This window comes from Fukomys damarensis, unplaced genomic scaffold (assembly GCF_012274545.1).
Source record: "Fukomys damarensis isolate Sample0158 unplaced genomic scaffold, DMR_v1.0_HiC HiC_scaffold_24, whole genome shotgun sequence".
Taxonomy (NCBI): Eukaryota; Metazoa; Chordata; class Mammalia; order Rodentia; family Bathyergidae; genus Fukomys; species Fukomys damarensis.
The window spans coordinates 8,247,844-8,259,919 of NW_022900936.1; positions in this window are offsets into that span (position 1 = coordinate 8,247,844).

Genomic DNA, 12,076 nt, shown 5'->3' on the forward strand with positions numbered 1-12,076 from the left:
AAAAAAAAAAAAAAAAAAAAAAGAAGTAGGGTCAGTGCTGTGATACTACCTTAACATGTGGTTTAGAAGCCTTTGGAACTGGTGTACAAGAGGAGTTTGGAAAGTTTTGGACATGCTGGCTAGAGATGCCCTAGAATGCTATAAATTTGATGGGAGATCCTGGTCAGAGCTCAGCAAACCAGAATGCTGATAGATATGCAGATAGTAAAAAACAGGCACAGGAGGTTTCAGCTGTGAACAAGGATTCCTTTGCCAGTTGGACACAAGACCATTTGTACTGCACTCTGGCAGAAAATTTATCTACATTTTGTCTGTGTCCTGAAACTTAGAGGAGGACTGAGATTAAAGGCAGTGGACTAATTAATCTGGAAAAGGAAACTTCAAATGCCTCCTAAAGTTCAGGCTCTAGCAGAGGTACTGCTGGCAGCTTTTATCTAGGTTTAGACCAGAAATCAGGAGCAAAACCCATTTGAAAAGTTTTCAGTTTCACCAGAAATAAAGTACCTGTAAAATTAGGACAGAGGAAGGAATGGTTGCTAAAAAGATTCTAATTGAAAAGAGTCAGATACTTTGCATTTGGTTAATAGGAAATATTCCTTGAAGCCATTTTGGGTCAGCAAGACTCCGTCTTTCACAGATTCAAAAGTGCAAAAGTGAAAGACTTGGTTTTGAGAAGAGAGCCCTGGGTTGCTCTGCTCAAGAAGGGTTGCCTAGGGAATTGGTTCCCAGGATTCAATGTATAGTGCTCAGCCATCTAAGCACTCTCAGGTCTCTGCAGTCATGACCCAAGGGGACCTGGCTACTGTCTGAGCTGCTAGAAGACCATAGCATCATCCATGTGGTGCTAATTTTACCAACATGCTGAATGCTAGTTATGGGGTCAGGAAGGCTTCTATCCAGATTTCAGAAGGTCTGGAAGCCTGATCATGTGCTGCTCCTGAGAAGACAGTGTATAGAGCTGTGATATTGAAGCCAAAAATGCAGGGGAGATACCAGGGAGATGCCAGAAATGTAAAACACATCCTGAAGAAAAGCCACCCCATGAAACTGGCCACAGGACCACAACCAGCAATGCTTTTGTGCAGGGCTGCCACTGCCCTTTGGAGTTCACATCTCACCCTGGGTACTAGGTACCGGACTTGGAGCTATAAGATTTACTGTTTGCCCTGCTGGGTTCCAGTCTTGCTTTTGGTCCCATTCTTTTATATCTATTTATTTCTTTTGGAATAGAAATGTTTACCCTGTGTCATTGTATATTAGATGTGTTTGACTTTCTTTTTTATTTTCACAGGGCCTCACAACTAAAAGTTTGCCTTGAGGCCCAGAGGAAACTTTGACAGTTCAGCAATGCTGAGACTATTAAGGGTGTTTTGATCTGATTTGGAGATTTCTATGGAGAGCAGGGTGTTGTGGGGTTGGGGTAGGAACTGGTGCTAGTTGATCCATTTGGGAGATTGTGATGAACTTCTTGGCCAATCAGAACCTCTGCATCAGTGATATCCATGTGAAGGTACAGGCCATTGTAATGCTTTATTCATTCATTCATCCATTCTTTCATTGTTCCAATAGGCTTGAACTATTTGAAACCCTCCCATATATTAAAACACATTACACTAGAGTATTTATTATAAGGTAGAAATCTGTGTGCATGATGAGAGTCAAGGAAATTTAGTCAGTATTCTCTGTGGATAAAATAAATTGTAAAGCATTTTCCCACCCTTGAGTAGAATTCTTCCCATGTCACTATGAGGAAGGTACCCTTATCCTTATTTCACAGACAAGAAAAATAAAGCACAAGGAGACTAACCCTAAGTGAATCTAGACTTATTCTGGGTCACCAGGTAGCAGGAATTATAAGACACAACTCACAGCTGGGTCTTTCTCTCCAAGATTCTGGCATTTTCACCACCTATGACTGCACAGCCAACTCTCCCTTTTACTCTGGACTCCTCTGTAAAGGTACTTCTGAATGTGAGGAGCTTGGAAAGCAGTTGCTATATTTTCTGAGCACTATTTTGTAGCAGTTCTATATCTCCCTCTTGAATGTTCCTTAGTGTAGAATATATTTCTGATCTTTCTGTGGAAAAGCAGCATGTCCTTATATCCCAGTCTAAGGCATCAGGTGTTTAATATTACATTAATACAAATATATACATTTACTTTGCAAACCCATCAACTAGAATAAATGAGTCCATAACCAAGTCTAAGGAAATATTTGTTCAATGAATGAATGTTATGCATTTATCTTTTATGTCTCTGGTAGTTAATAATCTGTATGCAGCCTTTTCCTTGGTATCATTTTTTGCCTTCTAGAAGCAAAAGGGACTGGATCCACTAGATGGGAGGCACTTCTGACAATGCAGCAATGTTGTTAATTGAAAATAATGCTTTTATCAAGTGTATCGCCAGTCTACTTCAAATATAGTGGCAACATGCCTTTGTCATTTGACTTACTACAATCATCTAATAATTACTCTATACATATATATCACTGATGTATTTTAACATATTTATGATTTATTTATAAATCAATTTTCATCTTCTAGGACTTTGATGCTTTGTTGTCAAGCAATAACCAGTAGCATTCCTAAATAATGAATGTGTTTGGTAGTTAATAAAATTCTTCCCAGATCAATAAGGTTAATGAGTGATACCGTCTCTTGAACATGTTAATACTTTTCTTTTTTAAAGCTGAGCTAACTAAAAAGCTAGAACTGGAAATAGATTATAACATTTTGCCCCATGGTTTGGCAGCAATTGAAACAAACGGTTTCGAAAGAACCCAGATTGGCATTTGTCTGACTTCTAATGTTCAGTCTCTCCAAGCAGGACACCTGGTTCAACATCTCAAAACAGCCATTGAGAATTATAGTCTGGGATTTTGTTATGCAAAACATAAATGAGGGCAGTCTGGACTCTTCCAGGAAAAGTTGTTTTTACTTTTTCCCTAGGGAAAGCTCTCTTCAGTGGGGGTGGGGGTGGTTGTTGTAAGGAGTGGAAAAAGAGAAGAAAAAAGCAAAAAGAAAACCAGGATGACAGGAAATGAGGGATGTCAAGGATGGGTAGGTTCTAAAATTGCAATGTAAAAGAAAACTTCATGCAATGCTACAAAATGTTCCCACTGTTAATAAATTGCACTGAAGTCCAAGTCTTTCCTTTTGAGGAATAGTAAGTTGTCTTAGAAGGTTTTGAAGAACTTCATGCTGGCTCTCCTTTCCTCCGCTCTCAGTCTGCAGGGAGTTAATTGGCTTGTTAATCAAAGCTGCATCTGTGTTCTCGTAGTTGAGGCCATACATAGTTGAATAGATGTGCACAAAGTAGACCTTGAGCTCATGGCCTCTCTTTCACCCTGACGCCCTCAAACACGAAGAGCACCACGGCAGCACCCCTAGCAATGAAGCAGAGGACTCCCTTTGCATAGTGAAGGATCGCTCTTGTCACATTTCCAGTCTACAGTGAGCAAATGGAGGTGCTGTCCCCCCGCATCAGGCCATGAGCCTCTGAAAGTCAGTGGCACGCCTTCTCCGCTAGATCCTCCATTCAAGCAGTGCAGAATCCTTTTGAGGATTCTTCTAGGAAGACAGATTCACGTCCTAACTCTGAAGAGCTAGGTCTTTTCGACTCCCTGGCATCATTCCCCTCAACAGTTCCCTGGATGTTGTCCTCATGTGGAAGATGCCACCTCGCCTCCAAGATGCTCATCTCTGACCTCAGCCTCCATCACCACTTTAGGAATTCCCCTCCCCATCACCCCCTGGCCTGAATTTGCCTCATTTTTTGACTCTTGATTCTCCTTTCTTTTTGTTTCCCTCACTGACTCATCTTCCTTGGCTCCACTTTTTCACGTTAGAGTTCCCCAGGGTTTTATCCTCAAAGCTCCTCACAGATCCCGTCTAGACATTCTCCTCAGAAAGCTCCTTTATTCCCATAGCCGCAACTATCACTTCCATATGGATGACTCATGTATTCATTTTCCCAGACCCAGGATCTCTCTTGTGCTTCAGACCTTTCCCCCATTAAAGATGTCACCACCAAACCTTTCACCCAACTAGAAACTTGGAGGGTGTACGTACTTGATTCTTTCCTTTCTCTTATTGTCCAACTTCAGATGGGTCATAGCATCTTTGTGATTCCACTGTATTCTTCGGTGTACCATCTCCAGAGTTGTCTTTCATCTGTTATGCTATTCCCTTGCTAAAAGTCATTCGTGGTTGGCTTGGGGTGTAGTTCAGAGCAATTGAATAATATGTGCTAAGCCCTGGGTTCAACATCCAGCATTGCCAAAAAAAGTTACCTATATCTTTCACTTACCTGTGATGAATTCTAAATTCAGCCTCCTTAACACCCTACTTGCCAGAAACACTCCTATCCCCTGACGATGCATATTTCTGCCCCTTAAACACCCATTGCGGTCTCTCAAATATACATGTCCCTTTGTTGGGGGGGCTGTCTCCTCTCATTGTGAGGACTCCCACTTCTTGAGCCATCTTCTTTTGTACCCAGACCATTCCCCTTTCCCTTCTCTATTTAGTAAAATGATACCCATTCTTACATAACAGTTTTAAATGTAGCTCTACCCAGAAAACCATCATTCTGTGCCACCCAGAGTCTCCTGTTCCATTCTCTGTGCTCCCAGAGCCTTCTTATATACCTGTCTCTCCCGCTTCTTTAAGCTCTTTTATTGTTGTAGCCACATCCCATCCACCCACAAATTGTCTGGTAGCAGTCCTGATATTTAGTATATGCTTCAGAAAGCAGTAGTTGAGCTAATGAAGAATGAATAATTAATCTCTGGATTTACCTCTGGTGGAATCTCTCATTTTGCCATTCTTAAAACTCAGATTACAGCGAGGCTCTGGATGGACGGTAGCAGTGCAGATACAATTCCTTCAATAGAATCAGATTCCATAGAACAACTGGGGGAATAGAGAGAAGAAGGGACACATTTTCACAGAAATCTTATACCTCAGTTCCAAAATATTTGGCAAATTGTTAAGCAAGAGTGGAGAACAAGTGGAAAGATACCGTTAGTGTCATGGCAGATTATTACAGATTGTCTATCAGAGAAAATACAGAGCTGTTGTCCTATTCCACACTAAGTGATGATAGTGATTAGGGATGTGAACTAAATATAACTATCAGAATAGGTTTTAAAATTTAGAAGTAGTAACATTTATGCTTTGGGGTCAATTTACTAAATACTAAGGCCTACTGCAGAGCCAAACAGAGCGGGTGACCAAGCTAGGAGTATTATTACTAGCTTGCTCACAGTGAATCATTTCTACCATAGAAGGAGCAGCATTTTGTTCTTACTGGATTAATCACGTGGATATAGATTTGGTTTCTCTGTATGCAATGCTTCTGGTGAAAAACACCATCTGTGGACTCATGAAATGCCTTATCCGCCATCATGGTACTCCATACAGCATTGTTTCTGACCAAGGCACTTACTTTACAGCAAATACAATGCTGGGGTCCCAGGTTTATGGGCCACACCACCTTTCTCACTATCCTGAAATAACTGCTTTGATGGAATGGTGAAATGTCTTTTTGTAGCCTCACTTATAGCACCATCTTGGTGGCAATACCTTGTAAGGCTGCAGTAAGATATTCTAGATGCTGTTTGGTCTAAAGTGTTGTCCAGTATAGGGTCCTGTTCCTCCCTTAGCCAAGATCAATAGATCTGGGAATCAAAGGGTGGAAATAGTAGTGAGACCACGCAACATTATCCCTAGTGATCCCTTAGCAACATGTTTGCTTCCTATTCCCATGACCTTGTAGCCCTTGGCCTAGAGGTCATAGCTCCAAAGGGAGGCCTGCTTTCACCCAGACACATACAATCATATTTTAGAGAAGAAAGTTAAGATGGCCAGTCTCCCACTTTGTACTTCTCCAGCCTTTGAATCAATGACAAAGAAAGGGACTGATGCACTGGGGGGTGATGGGTCTTACGAAGGCTCCACAATAGTGAAGGAGCTTGGTTTGTCTGGAACACAGGTGATCCTTAGGGTACCTCTCAGTATCGCCTTCTTTATGCTAAAGTGCAGTCAAAATCTACAGTAACCCAATCCAGGCAGAATTAGTAATGACCCATACTCTTCAGGGTCAAAAGTTTGAGTCACCCCACTAATTAAAGAGCACAACCAACTGAGGCAGCTACTGAAGGCCAAGCGAGTACAAAATGGGTTGTGAAGGAAGGGAGTTGTAAACAGCAGCTACAACCAGGTGACCAGTTGCTGAAATGAGGATTGCAACTGTCAAGAGCATTTCTTCCGTAGTTTGTTGTGCACAGACAGACTTGTGTGTGTGCAAGTATGTAACACATATCTTTGTTTTCTTCCTTCTCTCATTCTCTTATCATGCAAAGACATATTTATATCTTATTGTATATGTTCAGATCGTTAAGAATTGTTCATTTCACATCATCAGAATTCAGTTAAAAAGTGTCAAGAAGAGTGCACATCATTCAAAGACTTCATTGCTTCTTGTGGGGAAGGATCGGTGCATTTTAGGCTGTGTGTAGGACAATTGTATCATGTCAAGTAGAAGTTCTCTCTGACTTGGCTATGGTCTTCATCTAGAGACTGAGTATTGTTTAAGAAGAGTCTTAGGTGCCAATTGGGCAGAAGAAGGATCTGTGATGGTTAATTTTATGCATCAATTTGACTGGACCACAGGACACCCAGAGGTTAGGTCAGACATTATTTTGAGCGTATCTATGGCAGTGTTCATGTGAGTTTAACCTTTAAATTGATAGACCAAGTAAGCAGATTGCCCTCCCTGCTATGGTTGGCATCTGGAATGTTCCCAAAAGGGCAATCTGTTAAGAGTGCTAGTAGTAAAAAAAACTGTTAAGAGGTGAAAGGCCCCTGGGGATGTGCCCTTGAAGGCCATATTGACACCTCAGCCCTTCCACTTTCTCTATATTTGTGCCTTATGATGAGGTGAGCAACTTCCTGTCACATGTCCCGCCATGACATACTGCCTTGCTACAGGAACAAAAGTAGCAGACCTAAGGACGTGGACTGAAATCTCTCCTCTTTGTAAGTTGGTTTATCCCAAGTATTTGTTACAGATATGAAAAGCCAACTAATATACTCCCTAACATGGGTGGTCCTCACCCAGTTGAAGGCCTGAATAGAACAAAAGTATGATCTCTCTCTCAAATCAGAGGGCCTTACTCCTGCATGTCTGTCTGTAAACTGGGACATCATCCCGCGCCCCTACTTTTAGACTTGAATAGAAATAACAGCTTTTCTTGGATCTTAAATCTGTTGACCTCTGGGTTGAAATGGCACTTTTTAAGTCTCCAACTTGCTGGCTTTCTGTTCTTCAAGAACCCTACTACTATTACAAATTTTTTTTTCTTTTTACAAAATCTAAAAATAGCAAGAGTTGTTCTTTATAAACTCATTAAATAAGAAGACCTAATGCAGAGTTGAGTGAATATTCCTTCAGGGTAGTGAAGATCAGACCCAATATTGTGATTCATCCACAACCACTGTAATGTGACTTGGAAATATCTGAGGTTTCTGTTGGTGAGAAGGTCTTACGCACCTCTAAAACTACTGCAATTTTTTGTCTATATTCAAGACTGATGAAAATGCTACCTATGAGTTAGAAGTTTATATGGCTAAAGATCCATTTTGTCCCAAAGAAATTCACAAGAGCCCAAACCAGCGATTCCTCAGGGAACCCCGTGGTTGGTTCTTGTGAGATGAAGAAAGCCCAGAGACCCTGTGCTAGTCAGTCTTGATTATTCCCTTGACTGGACTAAGAGACTAAGAGACTCTTGGTGAGGGCCTGGACGTGAAGCATGACCTCATCAATGGCTAACCCACTGATGACTGATAAAAACGAAGAAGCTGTTGGAGGCAGAGCCTACGTGAAGGAAATGGATTGTGAGTGTGTGACTTAAGGGACTGAATCTGTTCCCTGGCTTCTTGCTTTCTGGTGCTTTTTCCTGCTTCCTAGCTGACATGAACCGAGCAGCTTTCCTGTCATGAATTTTCCAGTTGATCATGGCCATTTGAAACTGTGAGCCAAAATAAACCCTTTCCCCTTAAGTTGTGCATGTCGGGTATTTGATCAAAGTCTGACTACTACTGTCCTTTTTTTTTCCTTTATGGACTAATATTTGAAAACTACTTCTGGAGGGACATCACTAATTAGGCTTCTACTCTGATTCTCTGGGCAGCTAAATGTCTAAAGGATACCATATGTACAGCAAAGAACTGAAGTTGGTATTGATAAAGAAGGACAGTGAAGTCTACTTTTCCATGATTGATCAGTATTGGGACAAAATCTATCTCTTCTTCAAACTAATTTTAGCCCCTCTGGGACCCTGACATAGTGTTTCCACGTAACAGACATGCAGTGGTCATTGGCTGAGTGGGGCATGGCTACAGACAGTAGACTGAAGAACCTACAAACATATCATTTAAAGCTGCAAAGAGAACTGTGGCCTCACATGGGATGTCATGTGATTTAAATGTTCTCTGTCTGCCCTTCTTGTGCCGTCCAGAAGCCCAGGACCTTGGTCCACAAAACCCTGTCTTTCTTTAAAACAGCTGATCTAGACCCTGCTGTCCACCCTCAGCCTAAATGAATCCATGTGGCCCTGTGTTCAGCTGCTTCCTCCCCAGTGCAAAGGGCACAGGATGAGTGAGTCTCAACCTGTGGTATTCGGTGTTAGTGTTCAGTGTGTTTGCAAAGCAAGGTTACATTCCATTGGGAACTCCGCTCTCTTGGGTCAATTAATCTTTTCTGAAATACACTCAGAGCACAAGTGCTCCTTGGACTGGTGAGAGAGGGTTTCTTCATTTTGGACAACTATGTTTTATATTAGTTAATTCAGATATTAATCCTAAGCAGAGCCCCAAGGAGAATGAGGAAATACAGAAGAAGGTAAAAGTTGCTTATTTGGTCCTACAACCTAGATATACACACAACTCATATTTTAGTGTGTTTGCTTCAAGACTATTACCTTGTTGTTTTTCATCTGGAGATTTTTGTCAAGAAGCATAGGGAAGAGGGGTTATAAATAGTTGTGGCGATTATGTCATAGCTTGTTTCCATGCCCATCAGCTAGTGTTTATTTTATTACACAGATATGTCTCAGGTGGAGAATCCCTAATCTGAAAATCTGAAATCCAAAATATTCTAAACTCCAGCCAGGCATGGTGGCACAAGTAATTCTGTCACTCTCTGGGCTCAGGCAGGCAGATCATCATGAGTTCAAGACCAGCCCGAACTACGTAGTGAGATCCTATCTCAAACAAACAAACAAAAAACTCTTTTTTTTTTAATTTCTGGAACAGTGACATGGCACTGTAAGTGAAAAACTCCATGAAATTGTTTCATGTACACAATTATTAAAAAATATTGTACACAACTGCCATTGGTCTAGGTATATAAGATGTACAAGAATTGTGGATGATTCATGTTTAGACTTGGGTCTCATGCCCACAATATCTCATTATGTATACGCACATATTCCAAAATCTGAAAAATAATGAACTATTTATTTGTGGTCCCAAGCCTTTCAGATAAGGGATAGTCAACCTGAATATATAATTCTCTTGGTTCTCAGTACTCTTCTAATGGCCACATATTATCCCACCAACTAAAGATGTCATCACTAACAGCACATTGTCCCGCTCTGACCCTCTCTCTGTCACATAGAAGCCTTAGCTGAAGACTTTCTCCACCCCTTTCTATTCTGTTCTCAGGACTTCTTTTATCCTTGGGGTGATTTCCTCCATGCCTAAATACTGTATCAAAGAATGAAATTTCCAAGGCTATTGGTATAAATGGCAACCAAGCTACCCTTAATGTGTTTTTCAATTTTCAATTTTAATATATTGGTGGCTTAATGATCTCATCTGGTGAAAACTCCTGAAGTCTCAAATAATGTACTTCCTTTGATGACAGGCAGTTAGTCTAGACTGTTCCCAGTGCTACTCCCTGAGAAGCAGGATTGCACAGTAAACATGGCAGTAAAAATCTCAGGCTTGACACCGAAGACATGGGCTGCAAATTCCAGCTCTGCTCCCTCTCTGCTGAGTGATCCTGGACCAGTTCCTGAACCTCTCAGTGATGAAGTGGAAATAATAATGGCTCTTACTACATATAGAATTTGCCATCCTATTGTTTGCTTTCTCCTTGTTCTTCCTGATTCTTTATATATATTATCTTTCTACATCCCTGAATTATTTTACTTTCATGAGTGGTTAAAATTTGCTCTCTTGCTGCCCACTATGACTGTGGGCCTTGTCCTCTTTTACTCTTCTTTGTTACCTTGTTTAGATGTTGTAGCTGATCTTTTTGACTTATCCGAATATAATATAAATACTTTTCCTTTCAGATAATTCAAGAGTTTCTTTCCCCTCCTTTCCAAATTATTTTCTGTGGTTGTCATTTATCTTCATTGTATACATATTTCATATTCTGCTCAAATGTTGTTATATATCTAGATGGTTAAGATGCATTTCAATTTATAAATGTATATTCTCTTTCTGGTTTTTGCTCCTTCCTACTTTTCCAAGACTCCATCCTGGGGTATTCTTCCTGAAGAATATCTTTAATACTCTCTTCAGGTGATTAATGTCAAATTTTATTTGCTTTTATTCATCTTGAAATGTCTTTAGTTTATCTTCATTCTTAAAGGATTTCACTTAATATAGAATTCTAGGTTGAAAATTAACTTTCAGGGTTTCTTTTATTATCATCTGGCTTCCATTATTTTAAAAAAATTTTAATCATCATCATAATCCTTGTTTTCAAGGCAACAAGGATGAATCTAAGTTTCCTTTTTTGTAAATTAATGTCTCCTTTCTCCTCTGTTTCCTTTTAAGATTTTTTTCCACTGTCTTTGGTTTTTGGCCATTCCCTGTCATGTGATTTTTTTTTCCTGACTTTATCTTGCTTCTTGAATCTCTGACTTGATGTTTTCTGCCACTTTGAAAACTCTCAGGCAATGCCTCTGCATATCCTTTATCTATCCATCCTCTGTTATTGTCCTGGAAAGAACCTCATGGTAGCTATGACAAAAACTTCTGACTCACCATTTCTTCTATTTTTTTTTTCATTCCCATTTCTCTCTATGCTTATTTCTGGCTGTTTTCTTTGAACCCATTTTTCCATTTGTTGATTTTCTCTTGTACTTTAACAAGCTTCAGATCTAGTGTTTTCTGCTTTTAGCTTTTGCACTTTTTAGTTCTGAATTTCCTCTTGATTTATCCTTACAGTTCCTAATTTGTCATACAATTTCTCCATCTTTGCCTGTAATCCCTTTAGCACTGTTATTTTTTTTCTTTTTATTGAGTTTATTGGTACAATCTAGGTATACAGTACAGTTACATTCATCATTGGGATTCTGTGCCTTTACATAAAAGGTCTTGATTCTCATTTTTTCCCCTTGTCCCTGCCCTCCCTTCACCCTCTCTTCCCTCCCCATTTACAAACACTTTATTTCCATTTTTTCAGTTTCTCATATTTTTTGTCCTCTCCCTTATTACCTTTCCCCCCCCTTCCCACTTTCCCTACACCTTTAGCCCTTTACTTCCTGTTTCACATTATTAATTATCTCATTAGGATCCTGTGTACTATTATAGTTTTTCACACCAGAGAAACTATTTGGTATTTCAGTTAAAGACATCTCTGTATGAACATTAAAAATAGGGAATCCTAAAATAAAACTAAAAAGGAAAGTAAAAGAGAAAAGGCAGTGATGTAACATTAAAATAATCCTTAATTCTGGAGATGAAAATGGTCCCTGAACATATTTAAATTGCTTCTTGCTCTTGTAGTCTTATCTTATTCTTTTTTTCATTATTTAGAGAATACTTTATTAGTTTCTATGATCAAACCCACATAGATATGACCTTACATATTTAGTACAATGCATTACCCCTGCACACATGGAAAAAATTTTTTTTCAAATTTAAAAAAAATTAACATTTCTAGACCAATATGGCTGTCCATTTCTGTACAATGCCAACTCAACACAGTAAATTGGGATAACTTTTTCCAAAGTTGACAGCACCTTTAAAGTTTCCCAAAATTCACAATATAT